The 18,191-nt window shown below is 38.8% G+C and overlaps 1 protein-coding gene across 1 annotated transcript in view; it reads left to right on the top strand.

Annotated features, from left to right (window-relative positions):
* Positions 1 to 18,191, top strand: part of unc5da (unc-5 netrin receptor Da) — a 282,848-nt gene that overhangs the window by 188,388 nt on the left and 76,269 nt on the right. The window lies entirely within an intron of this gene.

The following is an 18,191-nucleotide window of genomic DNA, read 5'->3' as shown; positions in this document are numbered from 1 at the left end:
GGGTCATTTTCGCATGTTCCACAGCTCTGTTTATCATTCTGGAAACACTGCTTATTTCTTTGATTGTTTGTTTTTCACTAAGGATCTAAAACCTGTGAAGTTGTTAAGTAGCAGCATCTTATAACCATAACTGTATGCATGTATCTGCGACCACACTGGCTCTATAGGGCTGAAAACAGGCATGGTAAAGGTTTGAATGGTGGACTGTGTTCTCTGTCCTTTTCATGAACACATACGCTTCATTTTCATGTACCTCCAGTACGCGGCTCACCAGAAGTTCAGTTTCACCTCCGCTAGCGCTGCCACATCATATCACTTTTGATCAAGACCTAAATGTAAGGTTGAGGCCATGAAAGCGGCGACTCGCTGCCTTTAGCGCTTTATCACAGAGAGAGAGGCTGAAAGGACCGCGATGGTGATGCAATCCAGAGAAACGCCATCGCTTTACTCTCCACTCAGATGCAGACGCTGCCTTCAACACGCCAGACAGCGATTGTTGTTTTCCATTCACTCCCTCTGAAAGCAGTCTGGGCCTCTGCGGTTCAATCGCTGCACCTTTTCATGCCACTTTGTTCTGCGTCGAACAAGAGACACTGAAAAGGCAGATATTTTATGCTGTTGAGCCACTGTGGATTGTGAAAAAAAAACGATGCGTTATATTTGGGTTTGTGACGATAGTCTGCGATATCTTCTGAGACCAAAGAAAGGCTGCAGTTTCGGTCCAGTTTTTGGGCCGGCTGTTCAATGGCACAGCCAAACTCTAGGCCTCCGAAAATCTTGGAATATAAAAGATCTGATTAGATACGTCCACACCTTGAGATAAAGATCAGCTGTGTGTTCAAAATGCCAGCAAAAAATCAGATTTGAACTCCAATCTAGTCTCCTGAGATCTGCCGCTGATTTGGCTGCAGTTCTTCTTTGAGCCTAGTTCGCATTCATCTGAACCGAGAATGTTCTAAGAGCACCAGACAGATTTTGAAGATCGTCTACCACTGTATAACACCGTATACCTAAAGGGAATAGTGTCTGGCAAGTAGTGCTAACTTTGTCAGTCTCAACCATGAGCTAACAGTTTGATTAGAGTAATTCATTGAAAGGGAGGAAACCACTCACACCAAAACAGCTGAAAACCTTAGATTACAAAGTGACTTTGAAGTTTAGTCTCATAAAACCAATACTGTACAACCAGAGCTCCAGTGTGGACACTAAATTATAGCAACAACGCTCTTTAAAGGTGCAGTGTGTAAGATTTAGTAGCATTTAGTGGTGAGGTTGCAGATTGCAATCAAATGAATACCCCTCCCTCACCCCTCACTTTCCAAGTGTGTAGCAAAACCAATTTTGCACTTTGATTAGAATGATTCATTGAAAGGAAGGAAACCCCTGACATCGAAACAACGGATAACCTTAGACTGAGTATGAAGTTTAGTCACATGAAACCAATATTGTACAGTATGCTTTAAAGGTGCAGTGTGTAAGATTTAGTGGCATCTAGTGGTGAGGTTGCAAATTGCAACCGACTGAATACCCCTCCCTCACGCTTCCCTTTCCAAGCGTGTAGTAGAACCAGGTTTACGTTTCTTTGACGACAAGGATTCAGCCTCACTTGCTTTTTTCTTATGCTAAATAATAAGTATGATCGTCAATTTGTTAAAATTTGGGTTCTTTCTCTTTCTGTGTCTTCTAGCCGGTGCTACAGCACCACCAAATTCAAGCTGCTTTTTCATTGTAAAAACATGTAAGGCGCCCTCTAGAGCCATTGTTGGGTTTGTCTATTATGGTCAGTTTTTGGCCTAGTGGTTCAATGGCAAAACCAAACTCTTGGCTTCAGAAACTCTTGGAATATAAAAGTAGAAACATGTCGGTGCAATATGGCGGCCTCTGTTAAAAGAGGATCTGCTCCCTATGTAGATATAAGAGGGTTATTCTAAGCTAATGAATGCACAATGATTCGCATTTACAGGTGATTATACACTAATAAAAACATGATTTCCATACTATATTCCATTTCTGCTAATAGATCCAGCTAAATCTTACACACTGCCCTTTTAATACTGCTATCTGCAGTCAGACGGGCATTTCAATGGCTTGAGGTTATTGTTTCACACGTCAGTTTAACAGCCCCTTCCTGTCAAAGTCGGCAGTTCTTGGCCATGTTGAGCAATGAAATCCCCCCAGACGCTGTTGCGATAGACGGGTTAGCCTAGTGCCAATTCCAAACCATAGTTTCAAGTGGATTAGACATTTTTATTTTTGTTAGATCTCAGGCAAAATCAATTTAGGTGAATTTTCAATTTAATAGTCATGCTAATGTAAATCCCTGGTTCACAACATTGAAAGTCTCGTCTTGGCCTTTAACAAAAGCATTACAACACTATTAAAAAAGAAAGAGGTCTAATCAGATGCTTAGAACAACCGTTAAGCACCAGTGTTTGGAGCCACAGTACAGTAAATTGAACTCCATAGGAGCTAATTAAACAGTATAGAAAGGTTTTATTGTGGTGCCTGGAGCGATCCCCATCTCTTAACACAAACACCTTCCCATTCAGATCACCACGGCCAATAAACCTCAGGTGTGTAAGGCTAGCTAATCGACTCTGCAAATCTACAAGGTTCCATTGATTTAGTCTGGGGTCCAGCAGTCCAGGACATATACACACCGATAGCATCTGCCCAGCGGACAGGCCAATAAATCAAACTCAGATAGCCGGCCTGCTGGTGTCCTTGGGCTGTCCGTTTGGCTGTGTTTGATTATTTGTCCTGCTGGACTGATCAGAGTTAAATCTGTCCGTCGTTTAAACGCGGTTATTCAGATAACACTGAGGATGGCTGTAGAGCCATGAAGCAAAGCAGGCCTACTGCAGTGAGTGAAGATACAAAAAGAGAAATGCTAATGTCAAATCACACCACAGGACAAAGCGTGTGTGTTTGTGTGTGTTCACACTTCCTTTTTGCTGATTTCTGTCATGGTGAGCTAAGTGTCTGTGTAAATAGGCAAGGCTACATGTCTATTTCTGACATTTGTAGCATTATTTTCATTGTCTCTGCCAAATACAGAGCTATAACAGTTAGCATAGCTGGCTAACAAAGCATAGCTGGCTGAGTGCTGGTTAGCTGAGCTGACTACCAAAGTTAACTAACATTATTAATGCTATTATTAACTAACACTGATTATGAAAATTGGTTAATGTTTTGGTTATAAGTGCTAAATATTAACATTGGCTACCAGACTTGGCTAGCCATTCTGATTATAAGCGCTGGCTACCAAAATACTAACAGTTTTAGTAATAAGAACTTGCTACCAAAACAAGCTAACAGTTTTGGTTAAAAGAGCCTGCTGCCATAGTTGGCTAACAGTTTTTGTTATAAGCGCCAGCTACCAAAATTGGCTAACAGTTCTAGTTGTCAGAGAAGAATGCCAAAATTAGCTGACAGTTTTGATTATAAGTGCTGGCTACCAGACTTGGCTAGCCATTCTGGTTATAAGTGCTGGTTACCAAAATGCTGGGAGTTTTAGTTATAAGAACCTGCTACCAAAATAAGCTAACAGTCTTGGTTAAAAGATCCTGGTGCCAAAATTAGCTGACAGTTTTGGTTAGAAGTGCTGGCTACCAGACTTGGCTAGCCATTCTGGTGATAAGTGCTGGCTACCAAAAAGCTAACAGTTGTAGTTATAAGAACCTACCAAAAACGGTTTTGGTTAAAAGAGCGTGCTGCCAAAGTTGGCTAACAATTTTTGTTATCAGCGCCAACTACCAAAATCGGCTAACAGTTTTGGTTAGAAGTGCTGGCTACCAGACTTGGCTAGCCATTCTGGTTATAAGCGCTGGCTACCAGAAAGCTAATAGTTTTGGCTATAAGTGTTTTCTACCAAAGTTAGCATACATGTCTGGCTATAAGTGCTGGCTATCGCATCTGGCTAACAATTTTTGTTATAAGAGACTGCTACCATTGTTGGCTAACATTTCCAGCTATAAGTGTTAGCTACCAGAGTTGGATAACAGTTTTGGACATATGTGCCTGCTATGCAAGAGCTAACAGCTTTGGTTATAAGAACTGAACAGCAACATTGACTAACAGTTCCAGTAATTAGAGCTGAATGCCCAAATAAACCTTAGCTAACCATTCTGGTCATAAGTACAAACTGAGGAGCAGATTAAACAGTTTCTGTAGTTTCTATATTCTGTATTTGTTTTTACTGTGAACGTGATAAAATGTTCCATCAATCAGGATAAACACTTGTTTAGAAGAATGATTGTCCTTTTTCTCTCAGAGCAATCATTTTCATTTGTGCTACTACGCTTATAGCACCAGTGCTACCTGCTCAGTTTTAGTAGTAAGATCTGAATATCAAAATTAGCTGACAGTTTTGGTCATAAGTGCTGGCTACCAGATTTGGCCAGCCATTCTATTTATAAGTGCTGGCTATCAAAATGCTAATAGTTTTGGTTGTAAGAACCTGCTACCAAAATAAGCTAACAGTCTTGGTTAAAAGAGCCTGCTGCCAAAGTTGGCTAACAGTTTTGGTTAGAAGTGCTGGCTACCAGACTTGGCCAGCCATTCTGATTATAAGCACTCGCTACATAAATACTAATAGTTATAGTTATAAGAACCTGCTACCAAAACAAGCTAACAGTCTTGGTTGAAAGAGTCTGCTGCCAAAATTAGCCAACAGTTTTTGTTAAAAGTGCCGCTAACCAGTCCTGGGATCTATAAGGTAGGTCAGATAAGGAACGGTAGCTTGTGAAGTGGCCAGCAAATGGACGTATGAGGAAAGGGTTTTGAAAAAGGTGAACTGGGAGAGTTTATTGCTTATCGGGTTACATAAAAGTAGTCATTCCTCAACAGCCACCAAAGATGATCGTGCAAAAAGGTCAAGAAATGTTATGCAAGTTCGAAAGCTTTTGGCAGCCTCTCTGCAACCTATAGCTAAACTTGCACAGTCGGAAAGCAACCAAGGCAGCCATGGCATTGTTTTAGCAATCAGAGTAGCTCTTAAATGCACTTTGGGAGAATGAATGATTTATGATGTTAAAGATGTATAATGGAAAAGCTCCATAAATGGCCCGGCGCTGGGTGTTCTCCTCTGACAGGTGAATAAAGCCCAGGTACGCGGCTTTACCGACACATATGAAGCGTCAAGAGTTCGCGGGACGGCCAGATATTCATATTTCAGGCCCCGAGGGCGATGTGGGGAATTCGTATCATCTTTCAAAGCAGCTGTGTGTGCATAGATAATGGCAACTGGAGACTGCTAACTGCTTTTTCAATGCATGAGGCTGATGGTCTTTTGAAGCAGCGCACCGGTGTCGGTTGCTAGGGCTTGTTGCCGGGGGTGATAATCGCCGTGGTCGGGGCAGATTGTGTGAGCGCAGTGCTGGGGGGGGTCAGGGCACATCAAACTCTGAGCTAAATGAGGATGACAGCAGCGTGAATGTGCATCTCAGTGTAGGTATAAGGGTGTGCACTGTAAATAAATTCTGTCATTTCTACAATTATGTACTGTGTTTAAGCCAGTGTGATACTTTAAATGGGTTTCATGGTTTATATAGCATCGCGTGCTGTAAACATTTATAGCACAGGCAGTTTATACTGTACCAGACACCGTATTGTACAGCTAATATAATGTTACTGTAATAATGCATCACAATAGACAGTTTTACTCTGAAACTAGACGTTTTGCATTAATATCTGTGAATGCAACAAGTCTTTACTTAACTAGCAGTACAGTTAGCTTTCATTAGCCTAGCCAGCTAGCGCTAATGGCATGCTAGCTTACCTAGCACAACCTGTACCATAAAATAATACATAAAATATAGCAAGTAGGCTGTTGGGGTTTCTGAAAAAAAGTAAAACAAGGATTTTTGATACTATGAATTATTTGGTTACTACGAGTAATTATTTAGTAACTACTAGTAATTTTTCAATATCTGCTATGAATCATTCAGCAAACTAATATGAATTATGCAGTTTTTACTGTGAATTATTCAGTATCTACTATGAATTATTCAGTGTCTATTATAAATTACTCAGTAACTGCTATGAATTTTTTAGTATCCCCTATGAATTATTCAGCGTCTACTATGAATTATTTATCTTCAATGATTTACTCAGTATCTACTATGAATTATTCAGTAACTACTTTGAATTATTCAGTGACTGCTATGAATTATTCAGTATCTACTATGAATTATTCAGTAACTGCTATGAATGATTCAGTATCTACTATGAATTATTCAGTATCCACTACGAATTATTCAATGTCTACTACGAATTATGTATCTTCTATGATTTATTCTGTATCCACTATGAATTATTCAGTATCTACTATGATTTGTTCAGTAACTGCTATGAATTATTCAGTATCTACTATGAATTATTCAGTACCTACTATGAATTATTCAGTAACTACTACAAATTATTCAGTAACTACTATGAATTATTCAGTAACTACTACAAATTATTCAGTAACTACTATGAATTATTCAGTAACTACTATGAATTATTCAGTAACTACTACAAATTATTCAGTAACTACTATGAATTATTCAGTAACTACTACAAATTATTCAGTATCTACTATGAATTATTCAGTAACTACTATGAATTATTCAGTATCTACTATGAATTATTCAGTGTCTACTATGAATTATTCAGTAACTACTATGAATTATTCAGTTACTGCTAAATGACTCATTTTACAACAAAGAGATCAGAAAGTTCTAGAACAGCCAGCAGCCAGTCAGATGTCTCTGTTTGATTTGACTGGGTAAATTGAACCATCATGACTCATAAGCTGCTATTTACTCACAGAAAAGGTCAGAGAGCGACCTGCTGCTCATCGGGACACGTGAGCGTCAGTCAGGCTGATGGAGGAGAGGAGGATGACAGGGGACAGCGTGAGTGTGTACGAGTGCAGAGACAAACGGAGAGATTTACGGAGAGAGAGAGTGAAAGAGGCCTTCCTGTGGAGAGATTTAGAGAGTGAGTGGAGAAGAAATAGAAGAGAGAGGGATAGAGAGATTTAGGGTGACAGAGAAATGAGAGGAGAGCCGAGCGTCAGGAGTGAGATTTAAAGCAGAGAGAAAAAGAGAGAGAAAGAGAAGGATAGAGGGATGAAAGAGGAGGGGAAGACAGAGGGTTTGGGGAGTAGGAGCCTTTTTCGAGCAGGGATGAAGAGACAAGGAGGAGAGAGAAAGAGAGAGATACAGAGAGAGAGAGAAAGAGAGAGATACAGAGAGAGAGAGAAAGAGAGAGATACAGAGAGAGAGAATTTTGTTTGTTGTTTTTTTAGTTGTTATTGACACTGTTTTATTATATAAATAGAATTACATATAAAACAATTAAGTTGTTGTATTTTATATTGATTATATAATGAATTACATTTGCATTTAATATACAAACCAAATTTTTAAAGAAAGTAAAAAAGATAAAAACTAATAAAAACTGAAAGCAGTGATTAGTAAATTCTGTTTTTTGATATTTTCTCTATAAGCTTTATTGTTTATTGCAACTATACACATTTTATAATTGGTTCTTCAAGGGCAGTTGTTCTATTTAGAACCATGAGTCATGCCTAAATGGTCCTGCATGGTGAAATCGTTCATCAGATTGATGGATAACATGGTTCTATATAGCGTTTTTTTTTGAAAATGGTTCTATATAGTACTAAAAAGGGTTCTGCTATTGTTATGATATCAAGCTTGTAACAATAGAAGGACCCTTTTTGGTGCTATATAGCATGACGTGGTCCTATATAGAACTCAAGGTTCTAAATAGAACCATTGCCTTTACTAAAGAACCCTTGAGGAACCGTCTTTGAATGTGTCTCTGATAAAGCAGCTATGTTCTTGTAAGATGTGCAGAATGTTTCTTGGTGTTGTCATGTTGAAATAAGAATGGACGTTCCTGAAAAATACGGTGTCTAGAAGGCAGCATATGTTGTTATTCTGCAATAATGAAGCCTTCACAGATGTGCAGGTTACCCACTAATACCCCCCACAACATGACAGACAAAGGATTTTAAACTTTACGCTGGTAACAATCTGGATGGTCCATTTGTTCTTTGGCTTGAAGAACACGCCATCCATTATTTTCCATAAGCAATCCGAAAGCTTGACTCATCAGACCACAATACACATTTCCACTGAACATCAGTCCATTTCACAAGAGTTTGAGCCCAGAGAAGTCGGCGGTGTTTCTGGATGTTGTTGATATATGTTTAATGATGTTTTTTGAACATTACACAATGTTCTTAGCCTTAAATTGCACCTGTCTCAACTGTTTGGAATGTGTGGCCGGCATCAATTTCAGAATGAGCATTTGAGCAATGAAGTTGGCAAAGTAAAACGCTACATATCTTGTCTTTGTACTGTTTCCTTCAAATATAGGTCAAAGTAGATTTAAAAGCACTGCTTTCTGTTTTTATTTGCATTTTACCTACTGGCCCAGCATTTTGGAATTGGGTTTGTACATTCTGTAGTAACAGGATTGTTTTGATGAAAAAAAATACCCCTGCCCCTCCCCCCAGGGGGAGTCCTAACTAGGGGGTGGAATTGGAAACGACTAAATTGGGGAGAAATTGGGGAAAAAATAAAAAAAATAAAAAAGATCTCCCCTGTATTTACAAAAACAAATGTGATATAGATCGAAAGTTTAGTTAAAAAGACAAAAAAATAGCTGTGATAAGTTTCATTTTCTCATTTTTACAATTTAGTCTATTAATCTAAAGTGTTTAATCTAAAATTTCCCATTTTTTGTTCTTTATAGAGCAATTCCACTAATTTCCCAACATTTCTATGTAATGAAATGCTTAAGATGTGAACAGTCATTCAGAGTGGTTTGGTGTGAAACGCTCAGAATTGTTCACAGTGGTGGTGATAGGAACCAGACGTCCACCTCTGTTTTATGATAGTTCTTTTTTCTTACTCACTCTATTTTCTTGTTTTTTTTTATCTATCTTATTCCTTCCTCTTGCTCTGCCTCTCTCCTATTTTGTCTCTATCACACTCTCTTCCTTTTCTCTCTCTTCCTTTACTTTTCTTTCTTTGTTTCTTTCTCTCTCTCTCTCTCTCTCTCTCTTTGTATTTTCTCTGTCTCTTTTTTTCTCTCTCTTGCTTTCTTACTTTTTCAATCTTTAATAAAAATAGTGGCCAATGAGTGGAAGGACAAGGTAGGTGTTTCTAATAACGTGGCCAGTTAGTGGAAATACAAAAAGTTCTTTTTGGGTCAGTTTCCTAGTTAGGGATGAGGCCTAGTCCTGGACTACACAACAGAAAAGAGACTAGACTTAACCCTTAAGTGGTCAGGGCCCACTGGTGGACCCAAAGTTTTATTACACACTTCTGCAATCTCTGAAGTCCCTGTAGTTACTGAATAATAAGCCTAAGTATGTAATAAGCCTGAGATTTTAAGGGGTTAATCCTGACGCTCAGTAGAGGAACTGGACACCAGGGAGAAATATTCTACATTTGAGATTTTCCAGTTTACACTTTCTCCACTCGTTTCAGTGAGACGTGTCCGAACTCACAACAGCAGCTGGGAAAAACACACTTGTGGGCGGAGCATAAACAGATCAGTTTAGCACAAGATCACAGAGGAACACAAAGAGTCTCAGATTAAGAGCAGCTACATGTTTACACGCTGTTTGAACAGACATGAGCCGGGCCTTTGATTCTGGATTAGCAGAGAGAGAGAGAGAGAGAGGGAGAGAGAGACAGAGAGAGAGAGACGGGGGGGGCGTATCTCTGTCTATCTGAAGGGCTCTCAGTTCACACCAGTCATCAAACTGTCCTCCAGTGTCACATCACACAAACATCCCCCTTAAGTAGTGCTGTGTGTGTGAGTGTGTCTGTAAACACTCTTGGTCCGATGAATCGAGCCTGTTAATCCCCCCTAAGTGGATCTGCCACACACAGACACACACACACACACACACACACACCCACACACACACACACACACACACACACACGCACACACACACAAAGAGTGCCAGTTGGATCAGGAGTACAGACCCCCAGACCTCTCCTCACTGATACCCCCTCTATACAGATCAGAGAGAGAGAGAGGAAAAGACAATGAGTAAAAGAACAAAAGAAGAGAGAAAACAAGAAAAAGAGAGAATGAGAGAAAGAGGAAAAGAGATTGAGAAAAAGAGAAAAAAAGGAAGAGAGAAAAAGAGAGAGGAAAAGAGAATGATAAAAGAGAATAAAAGAAGAAAGAAAGAGAGAATGAGAGACAAGAACGAGAAAAAGAATGAAAAGGGAAGAGAGAAAAACAAGAAAAAGAGAAAATGAGATATAAAAGAAAGAGAAAGACAAAAAAGAAGACAGAGAGGGAGAAAAAGGAGGAGGGGACAAGAGTGAGATAGAAAAAGAGAAAGAGAACAAAAGAGGAGAGAGACAGAGAGAACGAGAGAGAGAGCAAGAAAATGAGAGAGATAAAAAGAAAAACGGGAAAAAAACGAGTGAGATAGAAAGAGAGTAAAGAGAGAGGGAGATAGACAAGTGAATTAGGGAAAGAGAGGGAGAGAAGAAGAGAAAGAGAACAAAAAACAGATGAAAAGAAAAATAGGGAAAAGAAAGAGAGAGAGAAAACAACAGAAGGAGAAAAAGACGAGGAGAGAGACTAAAATAGAAAGAAGAAGAGAGAGAAAGAGAAAAGAGCAAAGGGGAACAAAGGAGAGAAGAGAGATAGATAGAAAAGTAAAAATAGTGAAAAGGAAGATAGAAAAAGACAGAGAGAGACAGAAAGGAGAGGGGGAGCAAGTGAGAGAGGAAAAAGGAAGGGTGAGAGAGAACAAGAAAAAGCAGAGAGAGAGAGAAACTGAGAAAGATGAAAAAGAAAATGGGGGGAAGAAAGAGAGAGGAAAAGAAACAGAAGGGATGAGAGAGAACGAGAGAGAAAACCCACTGAGACCTGATGAGTTTTATATGTGGAGGTGATGAAATGTAATTTTATCGCGTCTGTAATGTTTCTGATTCACACCAGAGAATAAATCTCAGTGTAAATTAAAGTGGCTAATTTAGTTTTACCTTCGCTCCAAAAATAGAGGAGAAAACATGACAAACCGTTTAATTTAATCATTTGTTGTTCACCTTAACTGTCAATGCAGAGCTTTATTAGTATCGCCTTTAGCTCAGGAATTAATAGCCAACAGTCAACACAATGCAGAGAATCAACACTTTCTTCTTCATTTTTCATGTTTTATTGCTCGGAGTCACAGACTTCAGGAACGATAGTGCATACATATTACATAAATACATAAAGTGGCCAGTAGTTGGAAGTACAAGGTGGGTGTTTTTAATAAAGTGGCCAGTGAGTGGAAAGGCAAAGTGGGTGTTTCTAATAAAGTGGCCAGTTAGTGGGAGGACGAAGTGGGTGTTTCTAATAAAGTGGCCAGTTAGAGGAAGTACATGGTAACTGTTTCTAATGAAGTGGCCAGTTAGTGGAAGGACGAAGTGGGTGTTTCTAATAAAGTGGCCAGTTAGAGGAAGTACATGGTGTTTCTAATAAAGTGGCCAGATAGTGGAAGTACAAGGTGGGTGTTTCTAATAAAGTGGCCAGTGAGTGGAAGGACGAAGTGGGTGTTTCTAATAAAGTGGCCAGTTAGAGGAAGTACATGGTGTTTCTAATAAAGTGGCCAGATAGTGGAAGTACAAGGTAGGTGTTTCTAATAAAGTGGCCAGTTAGTAGAAGTACAAGGTAACTGTTTCTAATGAAGTGGCCAGTTAGTGGAATCACAAGGTGGGCGTTTCTAATAAAGTGGCCAGTTAGAGGAAGTACATGGTGTTTCTAATAAAGTGGCCCATTAGAGGAAGTACATGGTGTTTCTAATAAAGTGGCCAGTGAGTGGAAGTAGAAGGTGGGTGTTTCTAATAAAGTGGCCAGTGAGTGGAAGCACAAGGTGGGTGTTTCTAATAAAGTGGCCAGTGAGTGGAAGCACAAGGAAGGTGTTTCTAATAAAGTGGCCAGTGTGTGGAAGCACAAGGTGGGTGTTTCTAATAAATTGGCCAGTGAACAGAAGCGCAAGGTGGGTCTTTAAATTCACTGTGGGTGGGGCTCCGTGCAATTAGCTTGATTAGCTGCAGTCTCAGAAACTCATTTCAGGCGCATTGTGAGATCGAACTGTGGTCACATCAAGGCACGTTTTGTGCTGCACCTGCACTCATATGTAAATCTGGCCCTGAGTCCAAAATCTCCCTCTATACCTCCTCCTGCTGCCATCAGCCAGCGGCCTGCCAAAGCCTCAGTGTCCTGCCAGAGAGAGAGAGAGATGAAAAGCAGGACAGATTGACCACAGTGGCCGCAGAGCTCTCAGTGAAGAGGCCTGGCATGAGACACACACAGAGCCGGAGAGGAGAGCAGAACACAGCAGCTCACAGAGTCTCACGACCAGACATGGATAATCAGAGGGACATGAGGATCAGTGTAGAGAGGAAGAGAGAGGAGAGCAGTCTGTCTCTCTGTCTCTCTCTCTCTGTCTTTGTCTCTGTCTCTCTCTCTCTCTCTGTCTCTCCTTCTCTGTCTGTCACTCTGTCTCTGTCTTTCTCTCTCCTTCTCTCTTTCTCTGTCTGTCACTCTCTCTCTCCCTTTCTTTGTCACTCTGCCTCTCTCTCTTTGTCTTTCTCTCTGTCAGTATCTGTCACTTATTTCTCTTTCTTTCGCTTTTTCGCTCTTATGCTTTTATCTCTTTTTCTGTTTTATTCTTTCTTTTTTTCTTTCTTTCTTTCTTTCTTTCTTTCTTTCTTTCTTTCTTTTTGCTTTCACGCTCTTTATCCTTTCTTTTCTGTCAATTTTATTCTTCCTTTCTCTTTCTTTTTTTCCTTTCTTTCTTTTTTGCTTTCATTCATGTTCTTTACATCTATCAGTTTTATTCTTTCTTTCTTTTGCTCTTATACTTTTATCTCTTTCTGTTTCTTTCTTTCTTTCTTTCTTTCTTTCGCTCTTATGCTTTTATCTTTCTTTCTATCTTTTCTTATCTTTCTTTCTTTTTTCCTTTCTTTCTTTTTTCTTTCACTCTCATGCTCTTCACATCTTTCTTTCTGTCAGTTTTATTCTTTCTTTCTTTATTCCTTTCTTTCTTTCTTTCTTTCTTTCTCATGCTCTCTGTTTCTTTTCTTGTTAATTTCTTTCTTTCTTTCTCCCTCTGCTTTATTTCTCTCTCTCTCTCTCTCTCTCTCTCTTTCTCTTTCTCTCTTTCTGCCCTTCTCTGTTGTCTTCTTGTCTTCTTTCTTTCTTATGTATGATTTGTAAAATAATGTGACTGATTTGTTGAAAAGAGCCATTTCAAAAGAATCATTTTGTTCATGAGTCAAACTGTAAGCTGTCTTTAGTCAGTGGCACTAATAGAGACACTGCATGCTTCAATAGTTCAACTTAACTAGACTTGTGAATCAGTTCAACCAGTTCAAACATGTTCTTCAGCGGTGAATTTTATTGAAAAGATTCGGTTCAAAACGATTGGTTAAGGAATTTGACATATAGGGATGAACACATGTCTTGATTCTGTTCATCTAATTAATTAAAAGGACCAGTTTAATAAGATTCAGTTTGTTCATTTCCAGTTTTATAAGACGTCTTTAACTCCAGCGTAAATATTGCTTAGTGATTCAGTTGGAATTGTGAAACAATTGGACTGGTTTATTGAAGGAAAAAAAGAATCAAAATCAAGAATCAGTTTCTTCATGAGTCAATTTATATAAGAAGTCTTCAGTCTGAAGCTCCAGTGGAAACACTGCATACTGCCCAATTGAAGTTCAGTTTGACTCATGAACCAGTTTGACCAGAATCCTTCAGTGTATAACAAGGATATAAACACTGTACAGTGCTTCATTCGATTCAGTTTAACCTGTGAATCAATTTGGCTGATGTGTTGAAAAGAACCAGTTCAAGTGAACCAATTATTCCATAACACTAATGTGAGCATTGTTAGTGCTTGACTCAATTCTAATGGACTTGTGAATCAGTTCGAGCGAATCCCTCAACATATAACATGGATGTACACATTGTGCGGTGTTTGATTAGAATCAGTTCAACTTTTAAATCAATTTGACTGATGTATTGAAAAGAACCAATTCAAATTAATCCATTACTCCACACTACATAGTACTTGATTCAATTCGGTTTGACTTGTGAATTAGATCGACCAATTCAGCCTTATTTTTTTATGTATAACAGGAAGGTAAACATTATATAGGGTTTGATGGACCTGTGAATCAGTTTGACTGACTCATTGAAAAAAATTGAGTTCAAGTGAGCCAATTATTCTGTAACACTAACGTAAGCATTGTTAGGGCTCGATTCGATTCAAATGGGCTTGCGAATCAGTTCAACAAAATTATCCAAATCCTTTGACGCATAACAGGGATGTACATTGATTCAATTCAGTTCAACTTGTGAATCAATTTGACTGATGTATTAAAAAGAACCAGTTCAAAAAACGAATCGTTCATAGTTCAAAGTTTATTAGATTCTCTCAGCCTATAACAGGGATATAAACATTATGTAGTGCTTGATTTCATTCAGATATAAATCATTTTGACCAGTTTATTGAAATGAAGTGGAGCCCTTACACACTTCTGAATAGTGGAGTCTCTATCCACACACACACACACACACACACACACACACACACACACACACACACACACACACACACTGGCTTTGCTTCTGCAGAATGGTGGAGCATTTATAACCATTAGTTAAGCTGTAGTTTTCCCTCTTCTGCTTTGTGCCACACATACGCACGCGCTTCCCGTCCTCCTGCGCTCCACGGAATGATGATTTATGTTGTTTATTCAAAGTCACTCTTGCTTCCAGTGAAACACTTTTCTTCGTGGCAGCGGTTTGGCCCTCTAGTCACTCGCTGCCACTTTATCATCTCGTCCAAAACTATCTCTGTATCCCAAATGTATTTTAACAACTTATCCTAACTGGTTTTGAGTACGTATTATACAGTGCTGTGAAAAGTCATTGACATTGACCAGCTGTCTTCTACTGACCAACCAATTCCAAAACGTTTAAAGATAGCGAAGAACCAAAATGTTAACCTTTACTAACCAGATGTTTTCTACTGACCAACCAATTCCAAGTGGTTTAACTCTAAAATATGGAGAAGAACCAACATTTAAATCACTATTGACCATATATCATCTACTGACCAGCCAATTCCTAGTGGTTTACGTTGAAAACATGGAGAAGAACAAAATTTTAACCGTTACTGACCAGATGTCATCTACTGACCATCAACCTGCAAGTGGTTTAACTCTAAAACATGGAGGAGAATCAAAATTTTAATCTTTATTGACCAAATGTCTTTAACCGACCAGCCAGTCCCATGTGGTTTAACTCTAAAATGTGGAGAAGAACCAAAATATGGACCTTTACTGACCAGATGTCTTCTACTGACCAACAAATGCAAGTTTTTTTAAAATTCCAGGTTTATTACATACTTATTACAAGACTTATTATTCACCAACAACTAGCTGAGCTATTCTCAGGTTATCGAAGTGTATGATAAAGTATTGTGTCCACTGATGGATCCTGGACATTTAAGCGGTTAAGCAGAGATTATGTTGTAACAACTGGACAGTATATAAGATAATATAAAATGTGAAAAGCATGAAAAGGGGGGCTAGTATATCTGACCGTTTAGTATTACTTTATATTATTTTATATCACCAAATTTACATTTACAGGTAGAGTTTGTTACTGTTATTTTTCCATTTTATTACTGATGTGTTACCGCTACACTTACTAACTTATTATTTAGTAACTTGTTACTATAACATAATATACTATATTATTACCAACTTACTGCTGACCCGTAAAGTGCCAGGTTTCTTTACAGTGGTTTTGATAGGAACCAGAAGTCGTGATATCTACAGCTACTATCCAAAACCACGAGTGAACCTACAGAGTGTTAATAATGGTATTCATAACTCTGAGCTTTCTTTGGGGATTATTTTGCCTCACAATGCCCTGCATCCCACTTTAAAATGATATTTTAGGCCAAAACTTTCTCAAAACTAACGTAAAACAGTGTCTCAGACATCAGGCGGTGCATTAATGATCAGTTCTTGTAATGGCTTTCTGCGAAGAAGCTTTTAGAGGTGGACATCTGAGGCTGGATTCACAAAAGGTTGCAAAGGTTCTGCAATTCTCGAAAAAAAAAAAACTTTAATTTTGTTTTCAAATATTCTGTAAAGATAATCATAATTCTTTTTCTAATTGCTTTCTCATATATGCTACATTCACTGTTATTCCCGTTATTTACTTTAATCTGCTCAGAGGAGCAAAAATGGAGGAAAAACATCAAACCAAGCTTTAAAAAATATAGCAAACAAGAGCAAGAGGTGATGAAACAGCCACCAAGAAAAAATCTTAATTGGAAAATATGATAATTGTGGAGTGACGGACCAGCATAAGGAGCAGCAAAGGCAGCGTCTGTGATAAATCGGTCAACTCTTACAGCTTAAGACAAGTGTGAGACTGTCATAAGGTTAAGAAAACATTTAGGAACATAATATTGTCATGAATTCTACTCGTTCGTGATAAAATAGTTAAAAAAAGAAAATAAGCGAATTCTTAACAAGTTATTTGAAGAATAACAATTTCTCGTAACCTTTTTCTTAAGAATGTAGTTAAGAAAAAACACACGTTTAAGAAGGTTTTCCTTCTTAAGATGCTTTTGTGAATCCAGCCACTGGTTCCTATCACCACCACTGTGAACAAGTCAGGCTGGCACCCCCTCACATCCCCCCTCAAATCAAGCCCTGCCTTTCAGGATTGAACGGTATGTTTTCTTGAAGCAGGTTTATTATAGGTCTATTCTGATTGCCGGGAATGTTCAGGGACTAAGAGTTTATTCGGTTCATATTAGCTGCAGATATTTTGGGTATATGTTCTAGCTACTCTATTATTACATGCAGTTAATATTCGAAATACTGAATATGTGTTTTCAGTGGGAATGTGCAGTCATTTTTAGTAGGTCTGTACAATAGATATATTTAGTGGTTATATTAAACATAGTGGGTGGATTCAGATGGTATTTTGTGCTCTCTCTCTCTCTCTCTCTCTCTCTCTCTCTCTGCACAGTCGGAAAGGTAATCATTCAGATTTAAAGGATTATAGATGCTCAGAGTCCCGACCTGACTCGGTCTCTCATTTATTTAACATTCCTCTTTTCATTTCCACTCTCTTTCTATCTCTCTCTACCTCTCTCTCTCTTCCTCAGCCCTTTCTCATCTGCTGTCATAAACTAATATAAGAGTTTAATTCTGTTTTGAATCCTCCTCCGTGACCTTTTCTATTTCTGTATAATATGCAGCGGTTTCATTAGTTTTTGTTTGTTTGCTTGTTTTCTTCTATTTCTTCATGATCGCAATCTCATTTTCCTTTTGCTCCTCTTAATCTGCGGAGGTAAAGTGATTCCAGACCTTCTGCCTGATAAAAAAAGGGCTCTGAAATCTGATTGGCTGAGCCAAGTTTGACCCTGTGCAAGATAATGATTGACACGTCTCTCAGCCATCTCTACTTCCTCCGGCAAGCAAAGGAGAAACTCCAGCAGAGCTCCTAAAATCTGCTGTGAGAACGGCACCAGCGATGATAGTAACATTACAAAGGCCTTCAGGATGAGCTTTCTCAGCTCTGCTGTTATCCTTGCAGGACACTTCTAGTGCAAAAATATTCCTAGGTCTGTTCCATGCACATCATGTTTGAGATCTAACAGATTTCCATAACGTTCAAGTCTGGGAATGAAACTCCAAAAGCTTAATCTTTCAATTCTTGAAATGGTTTGAGGTTGATTCGTATGTTTCGGATCATTGTCTTGTCGTATCCAACATCTTTTCATCTTCAGTTTCTTCACTGAATGTGGGAGTATAGCAGAATGCTTTCCTCCGTCCATCCCCACAACATTTCTTGTGCCGCTGGCTGCCACACAACCCCAAAGAATAATAGATTCACCCCATGCATAACACTCTGCAAGGTGTTCTTTTCATCAGATGCTGCTCCTTTTTTCATTTATTATTGCAATACTTTTGGTGATTGTAGTCAAAGAATTGGTCAGAAAATGTCATCTTGCATACTTCAGATATTGTGATGAGGTCACTGTTGATGTTTCCCTTTTGATGACCTCCATGTAGATGATGTTTGTCCAACACTGAACAGTGGACCAGTGCATCACT

This window comes from Colossoma macropomum, unplaced genomic scaffold (genome assembly GCF_904425465.1).
Source record: "Colossoma macropomum unplaced genomic scaffold, Colossoma_macropomum, whole genome shotgun sequence".
Lineage (NCBI taxonomy): Eukaryota > Metazoa > Chordata > Actinopteri > Characiformes > Serrasalmidae > Colossoma > Colossoma macropomum.
The sequence above is the reverse complement of the archived record's forward strand: the minus strand, read 5'-3'. Positions and strand labels throughout refer to the sequence as shown.